Source organism: Oryctolagus cuniculus, chromosome 6, assembly GCF_051225735.1.
Source record: "Oryctolagus cuniculus isolate XC-2025 breed Fujian yellow rabbit chromosome 6, ASM5122573v1, whole genome shotgun sequence".
NCBI classification, from domain to species: domain Eukaryota; kingdom Metazoa; phylum Chordata; class Mammalia; order Lagomorpha; family Leporidae; genus Oryctolagus; species Oryctolagus cuniculus.
This window is the reverse complement of record NC_142872.1, coordinates 13677122-13698378: the sequence shown is the minus strand read 5'-3', so window position 1 is coordinate 13698378 and position 21257 is coordinate 13677122. Positions and strand designations below refer to the sequence as shown.

Here is a 21257-nt window from a genome sequence, read left to right as displayed (position 1 = left end):
GTCCTCACATTTTAACCGCTCCTCAAGGAAAGGCACATCCTTAACTCATAACGAGCTGTGTGCCAGCACCACTCTCATTCACTTACCGGTGGGGGTTTTTCTCCATTCAATTAAGTTCCATTCCCCAATCATTCCTTAAACATTTTCTAGGCGTGAAGCTTCATGCTTGTAAGATATAAACTATTAGGGCTGCATACATAAAGAAGAGTGAGAAGAAAATGCTAAGTTTTCACCCACAGTGGCCAATAAGTTTCATTTTCCGAGAGAACTGGATTCATAGGGACTTGCGTGTGTGCTGTGTGGAGTAGAACTCTAAGGCCCTGTTCAGTGTCAGCAGACGTGAGTGCCACTGACAAGGTGATGTCTTCCATGATGTTGAGAATGAGAAGTACTGGTAAGACTGCAAAATTCACCCAACAGTTATGGAACAAATTTACGACAAAGGAATATTATTTCGAATTGCTAATTGAGTAGGTAGCTATGAATTTGTCCTTGGAGGAGGAGAGCTTAGATGTCAGAGAATGAAGAGCAGGGACATTCTAGGCAAGAGGAATGGGGAGATCAAGGTGAACATGTGAGCAATCGAGAAAGCCAACAGATGGTGCTGGAGCAAAGTCTGCATGGCGATGTCATAGGAGACAAGGCTGGAAAAGACACACAGTGACTGCGCGAGGAACAAAATCATTACCTCACCAGCTGTCCAAGTGGCCTGCTTTGTTACTCTTCTATTGTGTTAGACCACAGGTGATTGTACATCCGAATGACTCTACTTCTCAATTGAAAATATGCAACAGTACTCAAAATACCTTTCCATAACAAAACATTGTGTCCTAGCGGGCTCTTACTGCTGCCCAATGTAAGCTCATACTCTTCCCAGCATCTTAAACCTCCTTTGGGGAGCCTTGCTGACATATCTGTGATGGAGGGATTGTTTCTTCTGAACCACTGAAACCAGTTGGCATAGCCCAATCCCATCACCAGGTAACAGTGTCATTTTTGGACATCTAACTCAGCTGGAGTCAAGGAGACATGTGGAGATGTTGGTGGAACCTTTGAGAAAGAAAGTCACGCACATTTCCCAAGAATTGGGTGATTTACAGATGTGAGATCTGAAGTTGATGCAGCCATCTTGGTATTGGAGTGGGAGATGCATCAGGATGAAGCAAAACACAGAGATCAACAGTGAGATGACCAGTGAGCTCATGTAACGTTGCCCAAGCCCCTGTATCACACTGTGCCTGAAGCCTATCCCATGGCCTTCAGAGATATGCAGCAATACATTACTTTTATTAATCAGACAAGTTTGAGTTCGATTTTCCGTCACATGCAACAGAAGGAGTGCGCACTGACAGGACAATTATAATCTTCACAGTTTTCACGTTTTTGGAACCTAACGCAAGTCCTCTCTGTGGCTGGATGGTGTCCGTATTACCTTACGGCTGAAACTACTTTTGATGTGCAGGCTCAAGGAACCAGACCGCTACTCCACCACCTAAGGGCTTGCCCATCTCTGTTTACTGATAGCCTTCTCTAAGGGCTCTTGGAATGCTGGCTTTACCCTTGCATATTTTCTGATGAAGCCTAGTCTCGAATCCTCTTGTTTGATTTTGATGGGCTCTGTCAATTCTCTTCAATTAGTAAAATTGCGATCCCAACACAGCAATTTTTCCCTGAGTCTTAGATTACAGAGGGATATGCTCATGTTTGCTCTATATTGGAGCAGTATTTTTAAACATTCAAAAATCATGTTTATTTTTTTCTACAAATGGCACCGTGTGACACTGTATTTCACCTGTTGTCACAAAAATGTTGGACAACCTGCTCAAGAGCTGTTAATTATTCTCTTATCTTCTGTTAGCTTTTTAGGCAGCTGTCCTTCTTGAGAACAATGTGTTTGGGCTGAAACGTGTTGACTTTGAAGTCATGGTGTCAGGCTGTCTTCTTGGAGAATGACAGAGGAGTGATGACCAAAACCCCACTGACAACAAGGACAGAGCAGAGGCCACACTGGGGTTGCACAAACAGGCTCCTTGAGATCCTGGGAGAGCAGAGTCAGAGAGCGGCTGGAGGAGGAACTGGCTGGTGAAGTTCTGGCAGTGGAGGCTTCGAGTTTTCACATGAAAAGCAGTAACTGCAGGGGCCTGCGCTGTGGCATAGCTGGTAAAGCTACTGTCTGCAGCGCCAGCATCCCATAGGGGTGCCGGTTCAAGTCCTAGTTGCTCTACTTCCTATCCAGCTCTCTGCTAATGTGTCTGGGAAAGCAGCAGAAGATGGCCCAAGTCCTTGGGGCCCTGCACCAACATGGGAAACCAGAAAGCAGCTCCTGACTCCTGGCTTCGGCCTGGCTCAGCCCGGGTTGTTGAAGCCATCTGGGGAATGAATCAGCAGATGAAAGATCTCTCCCTCTCTCTGTCTCTCTCTGTAACTCTGCCTTTCAAATAAATAAATCAATCTTTGAAAAAAAAAAAAAAAAGTAATAGCAGGGCTAGGCAACTGAACTTTTTGGGTCACATGGAAATATTAATCCCCCTGAGCCTTAATGTTCTTGTACCAGTTACTTACTGCAAGGAGCAATCCGGACCAAAACATAGTGGCTTGAAACAACAGTAGTTGGCTCAGCTCACACATCAGCGATTTGGAAAGGTTTTGTATTAGGCCTCTATTGCTGCTGTAACAGATCACCACAGATTTAGTCTTAACACAAATGTACTCTTTCACAACTGTGTGTGTGGTTGGAGATCCAACACAGCTCTAACTTAGCTACAGTCAAGATACCAGGGAAGAGCGTTTGGCTTAGCAGTTAAGACATTAGATTGGGATGTCCAATTCCCAGGTTGGAGTCCCAGCTCCCTGGTCAGTACCAGCTTCCTGCTAAAGCAGATCCTGGGGGCCAGTGGTTGTGGCTTAAATGGTTGGGTCCCTGCCACCTACATGGGAGACTAAGATGGGGTTCCAAGCTCCTGGCTTTGGCCTAGCCCAGCCCTGGCCACCGCAGGCATTTGGGGAGTGAAGCAGTGAATGGAGGATCTCTCTCTGGAAATTGACTTTCAAATAAACAACTTAAATATTTTCAAAAATTTTAAATAATAATTTAAAAAATTATGCTTTGTGAATTTGGAGAAGATTATGGCTCTTGCTGTTGCACACTTGTCCACACTCCCTTATGAACACAGTGGCAGGCTTCAGGGGACCCAGGTGACGTTATGCTCCCTGGAGTCAGGACTCCAGGTAACAGTGCACGAAACTGTGCAGGCTGTGGTGCGTGTGCTCCATGCATAATTTAGATTTATTTCCTTTTTATTTATTTTCATTTTACTTGAAAGGGGAGAGAGAGAGAGAGAGAGAGAGAGAGAGAGAGAGAGAGAGAGAGAGAGAGAATATCTTTTATCTACTGGTTCACTCTCCAAATGTCTGTACCAACTAGAGCTGGCCCAGGACAAAATCTGGGGCATGCAACTCAACCTGGATCTCTCAAGTGAGTGACAGGGACCCAGCCACATACGGGAACCCATCACCTGCTGCCTCTGCAAGCTGCATCGGGAGTAGAGCAGCTGGCACTTGAACCAGGCACTCCCTTATGGGATGCGGGCGTCCCAAGTGGAGACTTAACTGCTGTGGCAAACCCTCATTCCTATTTTATTTTGAAATGTAGGGTCCAGGAGACTTTCCTATCTGCTGACAACACAGACAGTTTTGTTTTCTTTGTTAAGTCAGAAATGTGGGGAAAAGGCCGGCGCCGCGGCTCAATAGGCTAATCCTCCGCCTAGCGGCGCCGGCACACCAGGTTCTAGTCCCGGTCGGGGCGCCGGATTCTGTCCCGGTTGCCCCTCTTCCAGGCCAGCCCTCTGCTGTGGCCAGGGAGTGCAGTGGAGGATGGCCCAGGTGCTTGGGCCCTGCACCCCATGGGAGACCAGGAAAAGCACCTGGCTCCTGGCTCCTGCCATCGGATCAGCGCGGTGCGCCGGCCGCAGCGCGCCGGCCGCGGCGGCCATTGGAGGGTGAACCAACGGCAAAGGAAGACCTTTCTCTCTGTCTCTCTCTCTCTCACTGTCCACTCTGCCTGTCAAAAAAAAAAAAAAAAAAAAAAAAAAGAAATGTGGGGAAAATATGTTCCATCAAAAGTGCCTCCCTCTGTTGTTTTATTTTTTCCTGTTTATAATATGGAAATGCTATCATCTTTAAAGAAGGAAGTGAATATTTTCATCAGCCATGTCAAGACTTTTAATCATATGTAATGCTTTACTCTTTTCATTTTGCTTCTGGCTTCATGCATATCTGAATAATTTTACTTTGATGCCATTAATTTTTTATTATTTCAATAGTTTAATATTTTATTTATGTATTAATTTGAGAGACACAGAGGCAGAGAGACAGAAAGGGAACTCCCCTCCACTGATCTGCTACTCAAAGGCCTGCAATGACCAGGCCCCAAGGCCAGGGTCCAGGAACTAAACCCAGTCTCCTACATGAGTGGCTGACACTCAGGTACTGGAGCCACTCAGCCACTGGTTCCCACAGTGTGCATTAGCAGGAAGCTGGGGCTGGAAACCTGGGCTGGGGACTGAACCCAGGCAACCTGTGATACGTGAGTGTCCTGACCAGTGGAGCAGAACTGCCCCTTAGCAGCTGTTTTGCTTAAACTAAGCTTTATTGTTCCCTGATGATCAAAATCACAGATACACCTAAGAATATAAACAATAGAAAACTCTGATAGAGGAGAAAAGTCTTTATAATGTGGAAGGAGCGCCCTGCTGATGGTGTGCAAGGTGCTGTTTCAGGCTTGCTGCCCTGTTTCTATACACGCAGAGCAACATGGAACCATACTGCAGATACGCGGGGCAGCTGCCTCGCATTCCCAAATACATGGAGTCTGTCCTTCATGCAGATGCTTGTGGCTCCACCCCACTCCTTCTGAGGCTAGTATCTTCCATTTGTGACATACCAGAATATATTTTAGCAAATCATAAAATCTTAATTAGAAGGTTTGGGTGAGAGAGGGGCTATACATAGTGCAATGAACATGTGGGATAGGACCTCAGTTCCTCTCTCCTGCCCTGGTCTCTCCCATACCCTGGCTTCATGGAAAGACCCCACTGGGAAACAGGGCTTCATGACTTCCGCTTTGATCTCTTACCTGTGAAAAGAGCCCCAAATGTGCAGAGACCGGGAGCGAATGCAAGTCTGCTTTGCATGCAGCCAACACTTCCAGTGCTTTCTGGACTCCAGGCTCCTCATCTGCAAAGGAGAGACGTGGAGGAGTCAACCTCTGCTTGCTTTTGCCTGTTGCTTCTTGTGCTCCTGGAGTGGACAGTGTGCTAAGCATTGCATCAGGGGCTTCCCAGGTTGTCCCTACAACAACTGCAATAGGCAGAGAATATAATTCCCCCTTTTCACCAAGTGTCAAGGCACTGAGAGTGTAAGAACTCACAGAGCAAGAACGGAGACTGGGATTGCCAGCATGGGGCTGAGCAAGGCAGAGTTGGAGAGGCTGAGCTCTGGCAGCAACTTTGCCTAAATGCAGTCTGGTTGCCACGGCACTTGACAGTTTATTACTGCTTTGTTTGTACTCTTTCTGTTGTCTTTCTCATGCAGATAAAGAGAGATTTTTATTCTCATTTTAGATGTGATAAAACAAGAAAGGTTAACTGGCTTGTGCAAGGTCATACAGATAGGAAGTGATATTCAACAGAATTAATTTCTTGGTTAGCAGATACCAGGATTGACTTTATGACTTAATTCTGGTGAACATTTTGGAGAATTCCTTTGGTATTATGCTTCAATTGCTAGTTTCCCACTTACTGCAGATACAGAAAAGGACTCTGAAACCCCTACAGTGGGAAGCAAATGTTTTTAGAAATCAATATACAATATATAGACTCTTTCATTTTCCATTAAAATTAATTCAATTAAAATGTATTTTATAACCATATTTTAACATTTTACTCCCTCTTTTAATCATTTTATAATAGTATACATAGGAAATCAGCAATAAGGATATTCCTTTTTTTTTAAGATTTATTTATTTGAAAGGTAGAGTTACAGAGGGGCAGAGGGATTGAGAGAGAGAGAGAGAGAGAAAGAGAGAGAGAGACTTCTTTCATCTTTGGTTCACTCCCCAAGTGATTGCAATGGCCAGAGCTGGGCTGATCTGAAGTCAGGAGCCAGGAGCTTCTTCTGGGTCTCCCACGCAGGTGCAGGGGCCCAAGGACTTGGGCCATCTTCTACTGCTTTCCCAGGCCATAGCAGAGAGCTGGATGGGAAGTGGAGCAGCTGGGACTTAAACTGGCACTCATATGGGATGCTGGCACTGCAGGTGGTAGCTTTACCTATTTTGCCACATGCTGGCCATAGTAAGGATAATTTTTTTTTATTTGACAGAGTTAGACAGTGAGAGAGAGAGAGAGACAGAGAGAAAGGTCTTCTGTTGGTTCACCCCCCAAATGGCCGCCACAGCCGGAGCTATGCCGATTCGAAGCCAGGAGCCAGGCGCTTCTTTCTGGTCTCCCATGCAGGTGCAGGGGCCCAAGCACTTGAGCCATCCTTCACTACCCTCTTGGGCCACAGCAGAGAGCTGGACTGGAAGAGGAGCAACTGGGACTAGAACTGGCACCCATATGGGATGCTGGCACCGCAGATGGAGGATTAACCAAGTGAGCCATGGCGCTGGCCCCTAGGATATTTTTAAAAGGAGTAATGGATGGGCATATGTTTGCTGTAACAGTTAGGCTGCCACTTGGCAAGCCCTCATCCCATATTTGAGACCTGTACTTGAATTCTGGATCTTTCTTCCATTCCGGCTTCCTGCTCACGTGCACTCTGGGAGGCAGCTGGTGAGGTCCCTGACATCCACGTGGGACACCCGGATTGAATTCCTGGACACTGGCTGCATCTTGACCTAGTTGTGGATGTCGTTACAGGAATTTGGGACGTGAGCCAGAGGGTGGAAGTGCTCTCTCTCCTTCTGCCATTTAAATAAGTAAATAATTAATTAAAACTAAAGTGAGGAATGGACTCTGTCAAGCAGGGAAAGATCGTCAAGGGAGCAGGAAGGTGGGGATACTGACCGGCACCGTGAACATCTGGTGCTGGTTCTCTTTGTGAACCTCTGACAGTCCACAAGGGGGTCAGCTTGCCTGGTGGGTATTTATGGTAAACAGAAATCGCAGTATTGAAGCAGACTGCCTGGTTAAGTAGAACTTGATGTTTGTATTCCTCGACTTTCATAGTTGCTACTCACCTTACTTTCACTTCCTTAGCTGTGTTTCGAAAGCAGGTTTCAACACGCGTCAAGCACAGAGTGATCTTCCGTGCGCTGAGCCCATCACAGGGGGCTGTGCTCACTGGTTGCCCTCCACTGTCCCTTCTGGGCAGTCGAGCTTGGTCGTGCTTAGCAAACAGGCAGGAGACACTGAGACCAAGTCCAGCTCTGCACACGCACGATGCCCACTTGGAATGGGTTTTGTGAGCTCACTTTTTAAGTTGTGCTTTCATCCTGACCAGCTCTGGTTTCCGTCATGTATTTGGCTCAGCTGCAAGTCTGCCTCTGCAAGGCTGTCTCACTGGGTGACAGTCATTCTCTCCCTGTCCCTGTCCCTGTCTCCTGGCCCCTTAGAGACCACTCCCTCACCCCCGAGCTTCACGCTCTATCCCCCTTTGCACAGAGCACTTTTATTCATTACCAAGTACTTTTTTTTTTACCGTTGATGGACTTCTTATGTCTGAAAGAAAAAAAAAAAGATTATACTCTTTGGTCCCCCAAACACAAGGGGGAGAATTTTCTGTTTGTCCAAGTAATTTCTTTTAAAAAAATTTATTTGAAAGACAGAATTACAGAGAGAAGAGAAAGAGAGAGAGCACCGTCCCCTGGTTCACTCCCCAAATGGCTGCAATGGCCAGGGCCGGGTTGGTCAGCATCCAGGACCCAGGAGCTTACTCTGGGTCTCCCACCTGAGTGCAGGGGCCCAAGCACTTGTGCCATCCTCTACTGCTTTCCCAGGTCATGAGCAGAGAACTGAATCAGAAGTGGAGCAACCAGGACTCAAATTGGTGCCCATATGGGATACTCGCATCACAGGAGGTAGCTTAACCGGTTACGCCACAGAACAAGCCCCCACATAATTCCTGATTTTAGGGCCACGCAGGATGCCTTTGTTCATACAGCCGCCTCAGTCTGGGAGCCAAGGAGAGAATGCTAAGCCTCTGAATGCTGTACCAGAGAAGTCTTTTGTTGTACACGATGCCAACCAGGAAATCCCAGGATTCTCGTGTCAAGGTGCTAACAGTCTCCCAAAGGGTCCTGAACTCAGAGAAGGCTCTGGTGTGAGTGCGACAGGAGGCACAGTGATCTGTCTCTAAACGTAGCAAGGGCTGCTGCTGTGGCAGTGCCGGCATCCCATATGGGCGCAGGTTTGAGTCCCAGCTGCTCCTCTTCCAGTCCAGCTCTCTGCTATGGCCTGGGAAAACAGTAGAAGATGGCCCAAGTCCTTGGGCCCCTGCACCTATGTGGGAAACCTGGAAGAAGCTCCTGGCTCCTGGCTTCAGATAGGCGCAGCTCCGGCCATTGCAGCCAGCTGAGGAGTGAACCAGTGGATGGAAGGTCCCCCACCCCCTCTGCCTTATCCTTTCTCTCTGTGTAACTCTGGTTTTCAAATAAATAAAGAAATCTTTCGATAAAAAAATAAACCTAGCAGTGGGTCCTTCTCTCCAGGGTCACTACATTTCCTAGTCTCATCGGTTACACTCTTGTTTAAGTCTTAGTTAAGGCAGAGGTTTGGATTATAATTTGGGGCTTCTATTTTTGTTACTATTTTTTTAAATTTGAGAGAGAGACAGACAGACAGAGACAGAGAGAGAGACAGAGATAGTAACAGACAAAGAAAGAGGGATCCTATGTGCTGACGCACTTTCCAAATGCCCATATCAGCCAGGCCAAAGCTGGGAGATGGAAACTCAATCCAGATTTCCCACTTCAGTGGCAGGGATCAAACTACATGAGTTATTCCCACTGCCCCCAGGCGTGCAGAACTGGGAACTGGAGCTGATAAAATACCCAGGTACCCAGAGTGGGATGTGAGTGTCCTCCCCAATGTCTTAACTGGCAGGACAAATGCCCACCCCAGGGGAATATAATTTTATTTTTTAAGATTTATTTTATTTATTTTTTATTTGGAAGGCATAGTGACAGAGAGATGGGGGGGGGGAAGAGGGAGGGAAAAGTATACGAGAGAACATCTTCCATTTGCTGCTTTACTCCCTAGGTGGCTGCAACAGCTGAGGCTGGGCCAGGCTGAAGCCAGGAGCCTGAACCACATCCAGGACTCCCACAAGGATGACAGGGACCCAAGTAGTTGGACCATGACCCACTGCATTCCCAGGTCCATTAGCAGGGAGTTGGATCAGATGCAGAGTAGTGGGACTTGGAAGTCCTTCTGATACAAGATATGGGCTCTGCGAGTGGAGGTTTAACCTGCTGTGCTGTGATGTCTACCTCATAGAGTCCATTTTTTTTTTTGACAGGCAGAGTTAGACAGTGGGAGTGAGAGTGAGAGAGAGAGAGAGAGAGAGAGAGAGAGGTCTTCCTTCCGTTGGTTCACCCCCCAATGGCCTCTGCAGCTGGCGCACCGCATTGATCCAAAGCCAGGAGCCAGGTGCTTCTCCTGGTCTCCCATGGGGTACAGGGCCCAAGCACTTGGGCCATCCTCCACTGCACTCCTGGGTCACAGCAGAGAACTGGCCTGGAAGAGGGGCAACCAGGACAGAATCCAGCGCCCCAACCAGGACTAGAACCCGGTGTGCCAGCGCCTCAGGTGGAGGAGTAGGCTAGTGAGCCCGGCACTGGTCATTGACTCCATTTTTAAAGGAAAGTGGGGAAAACAGATTTTGGAGGACAATTAACTGTCTGCCACAGTCCGTTCCTTTAACCAGTGAAATATCTATGTACTTGCTTTCTCTCGCCAATGAAGCATATTAATTTCTCTTCCTATCAAAGGTGAGGCAACTGCCAGGTCCCGTCTAACTCCCACTGTCGTGAGCAGAGTGTGGGATTCCGCGGGGGTGCATACCTCCAACGTCTGGATATGGTTCCTCGTGGCCCAGCCCCTTAGGAACTGAAGGCTGAGTGCCTTCTCTCCCCAGCAGCACAACCACCAGAGCTGAAACCCCTATTTACAGCAGCAGGCTGTCGGCTGTCCTGATGGGCAGGAAGTGCGGGCACCTCTTCCCTGGGGATGGCTTCTGTCCCTCCCCAGGCCTGCATGACAATGTCTCGTTCTGTGTTCTGGAAGCATCTCAGTCCACTGCCCACTGTGGTCTCATCAGGGTGGACGCTGGGTTTTATTAAGCTTTCTTGGAGACTGCATAGCTTTTCTGCTGGTGTAGGTTTGGGGGTGTGTGTATGTGCGGGGAATGTGGTTTATTTACTCCTCCACATCACCGACATTTCTTTTTCTATCCTGGTTTTCTCTGCCATACTAGATTCCATCAGGAGCTTCCTCGTTCTGGTTCCCAGCTGGGTTCAGCCCCTGGAGTGCTCCAGAGGAAAGTTAGAGGAAGGCACACACAGAGAGCCTGCAAGATTTATTCCAGGAGCTCTTGCCCAAGGCTGCCGTGTCCCTCAGTGACGGTCACATCTCGTTTTATGCTGGGCAACGCCAATCACCAGAACTGGAGCTGCAGGCGTCACAGGCTCGGCCAGATGTCGATGCAGGGCGAGCGTGAGTGCAGGACACAGAGTCCTGACCTGGGTGCGAGGGTGCAGGTCAGGGGAAGAGAAGTGGGCTGCAGATCCAAGCGTGGAATAACGATGATTCCGTGCCAGAGAAGATGGGGTGGTCTGAAGGAAAGGGTTTAGGGGCTCAGGAGCAAGGAGCCACTGATCATGTTCAAGTTCAAAATAATCACCTGGGACCTGGAGCTACGGTGACTAGTGAAGACAAGTGGATTGCTCGTCAAGATGATTTTGGGGGCCGGCGCCGCAGCTCAATAGGCTAATCCTCCGCCTTGCAGTACCAGCACACTGGGTTCTAGTCCCAGAGGGGGTGCCGGATTCTGTCCCGGTTGCCCCTCTTCCAGGCCAGCTCTCTGCTGTGGCCAGGGAGTGCAGTGGAGGATGGCCCAAGTGCTTGGGCCCTGCACCCCATGGGAGACCAGGATAAGTACCTGGCTCATGCCATCGGATCAGCGCGGTGCGCCGGCCACAGTGTGCCGGCCGCGGCGGCCATTGGAGGGTGAACCAACGGCAAAGGAAGACCTTTCTCTCTGTCTCTCTCTCTCACTGTCCACTCTGCCTGCCAAAAAAATTAAAAAAAAATTAAAAAAAAGATGATTTTGGTACGTGTGCAGTGAAGGGAGCCTCTGGCTAAACTGGAGATTTGCCATGGGCAGGAAACAGCGGAATCCTCTGACAACCAAGAAAACTTTCAGCCTCCAGGAGAAGCCCAAAACCTCCCATAACCCAGGCTCATTGCATGACATTCACAAAAGGGAAAAATCAGTCATCTCAGAGCAAAACGGACCTTGACTGCATTTTTGGAAAGAGAGTAGGGAGACTCTTGAGCTCCCCTGCTGGTGCGCCTGGGAGGGCAGCGGAGGATGGCCCAAGTCCTTGGACTCCCGTGCCCACGTGTGGGACCCGGAGGAGGTTCCTGGCTCCTGGCTCCTGGCTTCTGCCTGGCCAGCCCGCTGTTGCAGCCATTAGGCAAGTGGATGGAGGATCTCATTCTTTCTCTCTCTCTCTCTCTCTGGAGCTCTGCCTTTCAAATAAATTAAAAGTAAATAAATTTTAAAACAATAGAAATGAAAGAGTTGTTAGAAAATTCTTACAAAAATCGTATCTCTGGTCAGGCAGCTTTGAAGTCTCCTGTTCACAGTGACTATCACAGGTGACAACCCCGCAGTGTGCCTAGGTAAGGGGGTGCCTCCCTCTCCCTCCCAGGCTCCTACTTCTCCCCACAATTCGCAAACAATTCCCTTATTAAATTCTCAAACTGTTCCACCCACAATCTGAGTCTCTGCTGGCGGGACCCCGCCTTGCAAAGGGGCAGAAATCAGACAACAGCCTCATTGTGTCTCTGGGAATAAAAGATCCCTCCCCTCCCCTGCCCTACCCGGCAGTTTTGTGGTTTCTTTGCTTCTGTTGGTTTTAGGTGGAAAGTCCCCACCCTGATACAGTTTCTGGAACTGGGAAACTGGACCTGCTGGTGACCACTTTGGTGCACTGTATCGTTGCACTGTATCCTTTTCTGGCAGCTTCTACAGGGTCATTTGAAGCACGGATGGTGTGGGCTGGTGCAGCCAGAGTCTGATGTCTGGACGGAGTTGGTGCCCCTGTGTTGACCTGGGACGTCCTTATGAGAGGCACTAAGGCAGGCTTGGGGGCCGCCTTGTCTCGTCTTCCCTTGAGAGCTGCCTCCTGTCGCTGCTCCAGTGTTTGGCAAGGAAGAACTGGCTCTTTAACTCTCCCAGCACCCAAATCACTGCACCCGCACTCGGTGGAGATCCCCAGAGAGAGAGGTCCGCCTTTAACAAAAATGCATTCTCATCTCAGGGAAAAAGATCTCTCCTCCATCTCTTTTGTAAAATGTGGCTTCCAGTGGCAAAAGTTTCCATCCAGTTCCCCTGAAGTTACAGGCTCTGATAGTTCATGGTCGATTTCCCAGTATACAGTAGGTAACAGTTGAACCAAATTTTTGCTAGGCCACAACAAAAATTACCAGTTTTCCACCCTGGATTTCCTCAGTGTTTGTTTCCTGACCTATCATTATATGAATTTCATATTGATCTTTTGTTACAAAACTCGCTCTTTAGATACTAGGTTTACATTGTTAGACATAGGATTGAGATCAGGCTGCTTACTAATAATTTTCAATATTCATAAGCTTGCGGGTATTCAGAGGAGAATTCTGAATACTGGCTCTCATAGACCAGACGGCACGCTAAGTTTTTAAGGATTTTATTCCGTGAGAGAAATGCACAGGAGAGTGAGGGCTCTATTTAGGGGAGGAGGAGTCTAGAAGCTAAGTCAGATCCACGCCAGGCAGAGAGCAGGCTAGGAGTAAGCCATGTGGAGCAAGCATATGGTTAGAGAAGCCACAGGTAGCTTAACATGGCAGCAAAGGGAAGGCAGAGAAGGCCACAGGGAGGGCCCACTGTGTTCCAGGCCTTTTATTCACTCCCAAACAGGGAGTGGTTGCATTGTCTGATTGGCAGGTGGGTGTACAGGTTGGGTCAGGTAGGGGCATGAGCTCACACGGGGGCGTGGTCTTCCAGCTCACACACCTAATCAATTTTATCCTACTTGCCTGCCTACATCAGGACTAACTGTTCTAACAAAACCCCCCAAACAGCAGTGTTTAAAGGACCACACGGCCTGGGGTGGGCGTGGGCGCAGCAGTTAAGACGCTGCTAGGATGCCCGTGGCCCACATCACAGTGCATGCGTTTTGAGTGCTGGCTTTGCTTCTGAGCCCAGCTTCCTGCTAATGCGTACCCAGGAGGCAGCAGGGATGGCTGCAGCATTTGGTTACCCGACACTCACACTCAGTGGGAGATCTGGATTGAGTTCTGGGCTTCCGGTTCAGCCTGTCCCTGCCCCAGCTGCTGTGAGCATTTGGGGAGTGAACCGGAGGACAGAAGATCTCTCTCTCTCTCTGCCTTTCAAAGACATAAAAAAAAAATTCCCCAGAGGTCAGTTTCTCATGCTTCAACCTCCGTATAAGCTGACTTCGTGGTGTCAGACTTGGTCTTTTCTATTTTGTCGCCTTTAACCTGCGTCTTCTTTAGCATGTGACCTCTGTGTTTTGCCCAAGATGGCGTCTCTAGCCTTGCCAGACTATCTGTGTCTCAGCCAAGAGAAATACGAAAAAGGGGAGGCAGTGAACACGACCTGTGTCCTCAAGGATGTAAGTGGGGAGCTACAAATGTCACTTCTACTCAGAACCGGGACACATGGTCACACCCCGTGTTAAAGGTGCTTGGAGAGCCTGGCTTGGCTTGGGACTGTTAGGTGCCCGGCTGAAAGTTAAGCTTCCACTAGTTAAGAAAGAGGAGCTGGATGCTGGAAAGAGCTGGCGCTCTCTGCCATGTCCAGCTGAGCTGCAGTCTTGTGTGATGTCTGTAGCCGTCTGCTAGGGACTTACGTGGAGGCTTCAGTTTTCTGCAGTGCATCTGAAAGATTTTATTCCCTACAAAGTCTCCGTCTCGCTAGCCCTTTCGAACTTTCTGAATGTTGAAACCGATCCCTTAAAAAGAGGACTTTTGTTGTTCCCTACCAAGAAACACATAATTCAATATTTTGTTGAAATGGTAGATGGAGGCCTTGGGTCTCTGAGGGAACTTTAATGCTTGATGTATGTGGAACTATAATGACAAGGAGGCCAGAAGCTGGCTGGGAAAACCACAATCCAGTTTGTCTCAGCCAAAGTTTAAAAATGGTCCTGTAACATTTTAGAATCTTTTCTCAAATAACCGACTTTCTGGGGAGTCCCTCCAGGTATTGGTATCAGAGAGGGACTCAGTGCATGGGAAGCCAGGACTGAGTCTAGAGCTAGAGGTTCCTGTTTAACTCCCTCCCTCCCTGTGCAGATAGAAAATGGTTATTTGGAGAAGCCGCTGACTGCAGGGCTGGAGCGAGGCCAGCACCAGTCGGAGCTGAATTGGAAACATCTCGTGCTGGGGAGTGAGAAAGGGTTCAGCGTGCAGTCAAGACAAACGGACGCCGGAGACGCCGGAGCCGCTGGAGCGAGTTCTCACAGGCCAAATCAAGGATGATCGAGAAACAAGTGCAAGTAATCGACTATCTCCATAAGATGAAACATTCGTGGGGTGAGTGGCGCAGCAGCCTGCATCCCCTACAGAGTGCATGGTGTGAGTCCTGGTTCCCTGGCTTGCAGCCCTGTTCCTGTGCGCCCTGAGAGTGTGGTGATGGCTCAACCTGTCCTGTTCTGGCCTCCCACATGGGGGACCTGGCGAGCGTTCCCTGCTCCTGGCTTTGGCCTGGACCAGCCCTGGCTGTTGTAGGATCTGGGGAGTAAAGCAGCAGATGAAAGATCTCTCCATGTCTCTCTGCCTTTCATATTAGAAAATCAATAAAAACTTTTAAAGGGTAAATTTTTAAAACATCCACGCATTCATGTTGATATGAATGAATAATCAGATATCAGATGGGGATAATATACAGTTCTTCCTTTAATGAATTATGAACAAAATATCAAACTGCCATTTGACAAACACCTTAGTAATAGCTATTAAAGGCAAGAATCTTTAATGGATATTTTAAACTAGTGGGTGAAAGCTTGATAAGAAACAGTATTTGTAGTGGCTCATAGTGTCTTCCTGTGAAATGCTTGAGTTACGGTGGGAAACGTGGTGCACCTGTCCTTATCCAAGAGATCGATGTTATTGTCAGAAAGGAGAATATTGACTTCATGATCCTTCAGAAAAGTGGCATTGAAAAGGGCTCCATGGAAATTCTGTGATATTCCTGCCAAAAATGTAGCACCTGAACTAAATCTTGCGGAAAATATCAGACAAAACAAAAGTACGAAACCTGTTCCAAATTACTAGGCTATATCCTACAAAAAATGTCATGATCAGGAAAAAAGAGGAGCTACAGAACCATCCAGGTTGGAGTAGACAGCAGGTGTGAAGACTAAGTAAAACATGAGGTCCTGGACCAGAAGAAGTGTTGGTGGGACAACTGGTGAAATGTCAAGTGGCACTGTTGATTAGGTAATAGTATAAAATCAATGTTAAATTCCCTGGCTTTGATAATTTTACTATAGTTACATAAGATAGGGACATTTGGGGAAGCTGAGTGGAGGGTACTGTGAAGTTCTTGTACCATTTGGAAACTTTGTTCCTAAGTATTAAGTTATTTTGAAATAAAAATTTTCAGAGAGGAGAAGATGGGGATACAGCTTGGGAGGTGAGCATAGCATCGTGCAGGATCCTTCCTGTAGGTGCTGACTTGGTTTGGAAAGCATTCTGGTTGTGCTGATTTGTACCTTATTAACAAAGCTTCTATACCAACTTCTTTGTTTTAGTTAAAATTCAGAAATTGTATTTGAAAGAGAGTTAGAGATCTGCTATCCCTTGGTTCACTCCCCAAATGCCCACAACAAACAGGGCTGGGTCAAGTTGAAGCCAGGAGCCTGGAACTCAATCCAGGTCTCCTATGTGGGTGGCAGGGACCCAAGTACTTGAGCCATCACCTGCCACCTCCCAGGGCGATGCTCAGCTGGAAGGTGGAATTGGGAGTGGAGCCGGGGCTCAGACCTAAGCATTCTAATCTGGGATGCAGGTATTCCACACAACATCTTGGCCACTAAGCCAAACACTCCCCCATCTCTGGGCCTCTGCTGTAGTTCAGTAACCAGGATTGTGTGCAGTGTCCCCTATGTGGCAATAGTGGTGTGAGATACTCTTTGTATCCAACACCTCACCTGATAAAGCAGGCAATTTATTTACCATTTGGCTGCAGCACTGTACTGGGTCTATTTTTAAAGGGCTGTCGGTGGTAAATGTTAATATCCAGCTTCACAGGTTAACTAAAATATTTCCTCTGTGAAAGGAATGGGCAAGTTGTCAGAATCAAAATGGAGTTGCCCTTGTCAGCCGTCACAAGCATAAAGCTGAGAGGCTATAAACAAAGGATCCTTATGCGTAATTGCCTGGCAGGAACAATCACAAAGGACTCTGGGAGCAACCATAACCTTACACAGAAAACATTTCCACAAGGACATCGGCCCAGCAACTGGTCAACCTCAGACTCGCACCCTGGCTGCTAGTCAATGTGGCCTGTGATCAACTGATTAACATTTCAAATACCTGTTGTAACCCTCCTCCTTTCTCCTTAAAAACATTTCTTTGCCTCCACTTCCCTGACTACATGAGGTTTCCTCCGGCATGTGTGTTCCCATTGCAGCACTCTGCTCTTCCCACATCAGCGTCCGGCTTCCTTGGAAAGCCCCTCTCTCTGTTGTTTTGTTACTCAGGTTGATGTTTTTACCTTCAGCACACTCAGAGGTGGCTCCCAGTTAAATCAACGTGGACTTTCTTCAGTCCAGTGTACACTCAGTGAGCCTACTAGACTGTTCCATTTGAGATGTCACATTTCAGGGTTGGTGTTGTCAGGGTAGTGTGTTAAGCTGCCTCCTGCAATGCCAGCATCCCATAGTTCAAGTCTGGTGGCTCCACTTCTGATCCAAATTCCTGCTAATGCACCTGGGAAAGCAGCAGAAGGTGACCCAAGTGTTTGGGCCCCTGCCACCCCTGCAGGAGACCCGGATGGAGTTCATGGCTCCTGGCTTCAGTGTGGTCCGACCTGGGCCATTATAGCCATTTAGGGAGTGAACCAGTAGATGGAAGTTCCCTCTCTCTCTCTCTCTCTCTCTCTGTTTCTCCCTCTTTGTCACATTTTAAAATAAATAAATTTTTTAAAATATGTGATATTTCCTAATGTGTGTCTTTTCTGCAGTCCTATGAGAAGTTCAAAAATGAACCAGTGTGATGGGGCTGACACTGTGGTGTAGCGGGTAAAGCCGCCGCCTGCAGTGCTGGCATCCCGTATCGGAGCTGGTTCGAGTCCCGGCTGCTCCACTTCTGATCCAGCTCTCTGCTATGGCCTAGGAAAGCAGTAGAAGATGATCCAAGTCCTTCGGCCCCTGCACCTGTGTGGGAGACCTGGCGGGAGCTACTGGCTCCTGGCTTTGGATCAGATCAGCTCCGGCCATTGAGGCCATTTGGGGAGTGAACCAGTGGATGGAAGACCTCTCTGTCTGCTTCTGTGTAACTCTGCCTTCCAAATATATAAATAAATCTTTTAAAAAAAGAACCAGTTAGACTTCCATTTTGTCATTTATTACCTTTCTTTACTATTCCTTGGTTGTAATAATTATTTCTGCCATCAACAAGCATTTTCCTTGGAGGTTTTCAAAACCTGTGAGTGCACGCTATCCTCAAGACACGTTGATAGAGATGGAACGAGGGCCTCATGTTGACCTTTCACCACTTGAGCCCATATTTCTGACTTCAAAACACTGTGGATTAAATTGTTCTTAGACTGGCGTTGTGTTCTGGGTAAAGCTGATGCCTGTGACATTGGCATCCCAAATGGGAGCTGGTTCAAGTCTTGGCTGCTCCACTTCCAATCCAGCTCCCTGCTAATGTGCCAAGGAAAGCAGCCAAGGATGGCCCAAGTGTTTGGGTCCCTGCGTCCACGTGGGGGATCTGGAAGAAGCTCCTGGCTCCTGGCTTCGATCTGGCCAAGCCCTCGCCTTTTCTGTCATCCGAAGAGTCGATCTCTCTCACATGAGCACCAGTTCAAGTCCCGGATGCTCCACTTCTGCTCCAGCTTCCTGTAATGTGTCTAGGAAGGCAGCAGAAGATGGTCAGAGTGCTTGGGTCCCTGCACCCATGTGTGAGACCCAGATGGAGTCCCTGGCACCTGACTTTGGCCTTGCCCAGCGCCAACTATTGTGGCCATTTGGGGAGTGAACCAGTGGCTGGAAGATACTTCCTTCTCTCTCACTTTCAAATAATTAACTAAATAAATCCTTTTTTTTTTTTTTAAAGTCAGTGTGGAATAAAACAGCCGAGATAAGCTGTGAAGTCAAGTTCCTCAATCTAGAACACCTGTGCTGTCTGCTGTAGGAATGTTTTTCCTTCAAATGAAATTAAATGAGAGTCAGAAATGATTCGATCTGGAGTTCAGATTCTCCATTTCACGGTGGGAGCTGCTGTAGTTTGCATATTTGTCAACGTTCTCCAGGTGTTCATGGACTACGGGGGCCTTAGTGTCTCACAATTGGCCCACAGTGTGCAGGCTTCAGGGGCAAATGGAACAATTTGAATGTTACACTGCTTAGTATTTTCACAGGAGTCCTTTATATTTAAGTAACTATAATATTCTTACAGGTGTCCGTGGATGGCCAGGACTAGGCTGGTGAGCTTGTCAAGTGTGGCATTCACCGCAATTTGCTCGCTATTTTCTGTGTTAGATCCGCCTTTTTGTTGTTATTATTATATAGTGTTAGATGCTCAATTTGCAAAAGTGAGTCTAAGGATCTAGTGACAGGCACAGCCACACAAAGCCTCTGTCTCTGTGTCTCTCATGGTCCCGCACAAATGAACTGGAAACTCTGAGGATTTCACCTAGGCAAAGAGGGAATCAGTTTAAAAATGTAAATATTTGGACAGAGCTTTAATGCGACTGCCAGTCTGTTTGCCTCTGATTTCTGGTGTGTGGGCTGTGGAACGTTGGTGCATGACATGAAACCATTAAGGCTTTTGTGGAATTTTCAACAAAATAGTAATCTAGTTGGTAAGCCAATAGAATTTTTTAAGAATCATGATAAAATGATGCTTTCCAGGACAAAATGGCTAGAGTGTAAGAACAGGAAAGATATAAAAGGGCTTTACTCAAAGCCTCAACCCTTACAGAAAAGTGGGGATACATTTCACTCGTGTTAATAAAGGGCAGGGGAGTGTTGTGTTGCGGTACAGCAGCTTAAGCTGCCACTTGTGATGCTGGCCTCCCCTATCAGGGAGGGACTTTGAGTCTCTGCTTCTCTCCTTCTAGTCTGGCTCGCTGCTGGTGTGCCTGGGAAAGCAGTGGGAGACAGCCCAAGTGCTTGGGCCCCTTCCACTCACGTGGGAGATCTGGAAGGAGTCCCAGGCTCAAGGTTCCAGTCTGACCCAGCCATGTCCATTGTGGCCATCTGTGGGAGCGAACCAATGGATGGAAGATCTCTCTCTGTCTCTTTCCATCCCTCTGCCTTTCAAGTAAAGAGAACAAATATTTTCTTAAAAAACAAGAAAGGACAGAGGCAGCTGGGAGAGGAAAGGTGGTTGTGATCAGGAGGCAGAAGGGACTGGCCAAATTTCTGTGTTGGTGACAAGGTGGGCTGGTGTGTCAGCCCCAGCGTGCACCAGGCAACAACAGCAGGTAGCAGATCCTTCACAGCTTGGAGGAATCCCTCCGAGTACAGGCTGGGCACGTCCATGAAGAGAGAGGTGACTGATACCTGCTTGTTGTGTTTATGCTCCAATATCCAACTTCAGAGAAAATTTTTGCACTCCCAGGCCAGTGCCTGTCGTGTTAGCACAGAGAATGGTAAGGGTGCATCGGTCTATTTCTGATCAAACTCCACGTTGGGCAGGAAAGGTGAGCAGAAATCACCCTTGTCACAGAAATAGCAGGTGGGTGATTTCATACTGAGGAAAACTGTCAAAGCTTGCGGACATAACAAAATCGTGGCCTCTGAGATTATAGCTTCAGAAATGCACACAGAAATGGACAGCAAGTAAAAAACCAGATTGCTTTTCTGGAAAGCTGCTCATGCACATTTTAAAGAGGAGGGATCATACGCGACATTTTATTTTGATGCAGGTGAAGTAAAAACCATGCCTATGGTTTCACGTGGGCTGCTTAAAGGTGCTCAATCCCAGCTGCATTTCAGAACATTGCCCGGCTTGAACTGATTACTTCAGGCCTGAAACACCATCTGTTTCTTCTTTTTTTAAAAAATATTTTATTTATTTATTTGAGAGGTAGAGTTACAGACAGTGAGAGGGAAAGACACAGAGAGAAGTCTTCCGTCTGCTGGTTCACTCCCCAAATGGCCACAACAGCCGGAGCTGAGTCAATACAAAGCCAGGAGCCAAGAGCTTCTTCTGGGTCTCCCATGTGGGTGCAGGGCCCACACACTTGGGCCATCTTCTACTGCTTTCCCAGGCCATAGCAGAGAGCTGGACTGGAAGAGGAGCAGCTGGGACTAGAACCGGTGCCCAAATGGGATGCTGGCACCGCAGACATAGGATTAACTTACTGCACCATGGCGCTGGTCCCATACCATCAGCTTAATACTGAAGATGACATCAAGATTTCCTCAGATTAAGTCAAACTGCAAATGTCTTGATTGCTAAGAAGGGAACTCTTTGCTAGGGACTGATGATTTTCTTCACTCATCAGAGACAGACAGGCGATGTGTTAGCAGGAAGATGGAAAAGCCACACCTGATGGCTGTGGCTGATAAGGAAAGACAGGGTTACTGGGGGTCAACTGTGGGAGCCGCTGGTGACTGCCTGCCCGACAGCTCCTCTTTCCTGTCCCTTCCTGTGGGAGCATCATTCTGTTCAGAGCCAACCCAAGGGGTGAATAGCAAGGGTTCTAGGTGCAGGAATGCTTTCACGGCTGTGCACTGCACAACCCTGGGACTCAGGCGATAGCAATTCTACTCCCCTCTGCTTGCAGATAAGGAC

The 21257-nt window shown here is 47.9% G+C and overlaps 1 long non-coding RNA gene across 3 annotated transcripts; it reads left to right on the top strand.

Moving 5' to 3' along the window:
• Window positions 1-12106: 12106 nt before the first annotated feature.
• LOC149126022 (uncharacterized) lies at window positions 12107-17832 on the top strand. 3 transcript variants are annotated; one of them, XR_016235226.1, is made up of 4 exons: window positions 12107-12229; window positions 13779-13897; window positions 14580-14819; window positions 17473-17832. It is a non-coding gene; the product is annotated as an uncharacterized LOC149126022 (long non-coding RNA). The 3 variants fall into 3 exon arrangements; XR_016235228.1 differs by having other exon boundaries at window positions 12118-12216; XR_016235227.1 differs by lacking the exon at window positions 17473-17832 and having other exon boundaries at window positions 14580-17437.
• The last annotated feature ends 3425 nt before the right edge of the window (window positions 17833-21257 follow it).